General features: G+C 42.8%; 1 pseudogene; it reads right to left on the reverse strand.

Moving 5' to 3' along the window:
* Nucleotides 1–104: 104 nt before the first annotated feature.
* On the reverse strand, nt 105–1,164 carry LOC107081137 (annotated as a pseudogene).
* Nucleotides 1,165–1,876: the final 712 nt, after the last annotated feature.

Here is a 1,876-nt window from a genome sequence, read left to right on the forward strand (position 1 = left end):
TAATTTATTTATAAAAGTAATACATATATTTATATATATGTATATATGTATATATATATATATATATATATATATATATATATATATATATATATATAGTACCTTTGTTAGAGATTACAGATTGGGGTACTTCTTACTGAATCCCAAGCTGTAACAATTCACAGTTTTAATGCAAAAAATTAACAAATGAGTCAATAAATAAAAAAAGGGCTTATATATATCTTAGCATTAGGCTGGCTGAGGGGTAGCTGGAGCTGTCGCCCCAACCGAACTCAAGGGCATGAAATCATGGAACTGATTATCTGGTATATGCCCAATCCTCCCACCTTTCACTTGTAACCTGAAAAAGAAAACCTGCCCAAAAACATGACAGATCTCACTCGTCTCTAGGCTACCCGACCCGATCAATCCCAGAACGAGGCAGACTCGTTGGAAACTCTCTCAACAATGGTTATGGAAAAGTCATGCATTTAAACAAAAACGATGAATGTCTATAAACATGGAAATCCAACTTCTCCAGGAGTTGACTGCATCCAAAGGGGTTGCCTGTGTCTCCTGATCTCCGGTGAGCTTGCCAGGCCTGTCTCCATTCTCTCATACAGGCGTGGTGCGGCGGTTCGCTGTGTTGGTGTGACTCGAGTCTTTCAGGTCCTTCTGGATGCAGTTGTGGACTTGAAGGAAGTTGTGGTCCCTCTCAGAGTTGAAGGTGGCTGTGGGCGTACCGGACGACTTGAGGGTGTCCCTGGGGAGCGTGTACATGGAGATCTCTGTGGATGGTAGCGCGCTGAAGCCCTTGAGGCCCACGGGTGAGGCGTCGCGGGAATGTGACGGGTCTGTGGATCGGGAAGAGGAGCGCGAACGGCGCCTGTAGCGATAGCGATAGCTGGGGATCCGTGTTATGGCCGAGCCTTGGAGGTAGTCGGCTGCGCGTGCCCCTATTCGCAGCTGTCGATGGCGGTCGATGAACATGTGCACGGCCAAGACGCCAACCATCTCAGCCATAATAAAGGATAGGGCACCAAAGTAGAAGGACCAGCCATATGAATAGCTGTTCTTCTTTGAGTCGCTTTTTGAAGGGTCCCCTGCATTAGCTGATATGTACACGATGATCCCGATAATGTTGCTGAGACCTGGTGCATCGGAAGTCGTATGGCGACCATCATTTAGTAGTAGACAGAAAAAAAAAACAAATAGAAATGTGGAGAAAAGGGGAAGGCAGAGAAAAGACAAAGTGTCAGCGGAAGAAAAAGCTCCTGGTGTTGTTTTCTAATCAAATATTTGATGTTCAAGCTTCAACTTGTCAGTTTAGTCACAGAGAATATTTTGATATGAAAGGTGTTAAAAGATGGATAATAGGGAAAGTGTGTCAGGAACACAGAAACAGAGGGAGATAAATCCCAAAGGGGGATGTTTAACCTAGCAACAACACCATGAAAAAAAGACCACAATGCAAAATGGCTTTTAGCTGCGGTAGAACACAGTCATAAATCAGACATTATAGAGATTAACTTATAGAATGCTCAAATGTTCACGACTGGAAAAGAAAACAGCTTACAGAGATGTGAAAAGGCATGTCCTTAAAATTTATTCTGCTTTGGCTTTTTTCCTCACATTAAATGTTTGAGACCATCAAGCAAAGGTTAATATCAAGCAAGGATAACCGGACCAATTATTAGTTCTAACGTAAATAAGAGGAACATTTCCAGATCAACGAAGCATATGACGTACTAACAGAGCAACGACGAAGAGGAGCCAATTGATAGATCAAACTCTTCCCAAAACCAGTCGGGAGAAGAGCAAAAACATCTTTTCCTCTGAGAAAAGCCTCCAGAGCAGTGTTTTGCTCTTCTTTCAGTGAAGAAATACTCTGTAATTC

This window comes from Cyprinodon variegatus, unplaced genomic scaffold (assembly GCF_000732505.1).
Source record: "Cyprinodon variegatus isolate N-32 unplaced genomic scaffold, C_variegatus-1.0 Scaffold3031, whole genome shotgun sequence".
Lineage (NCBI taxonomy): Eukaryota > Metazoa > Chordata > Actinopteri > Cyprinodontiformes > Cyprinodontidae > Cyprinodon > Cyprinodon variegatus.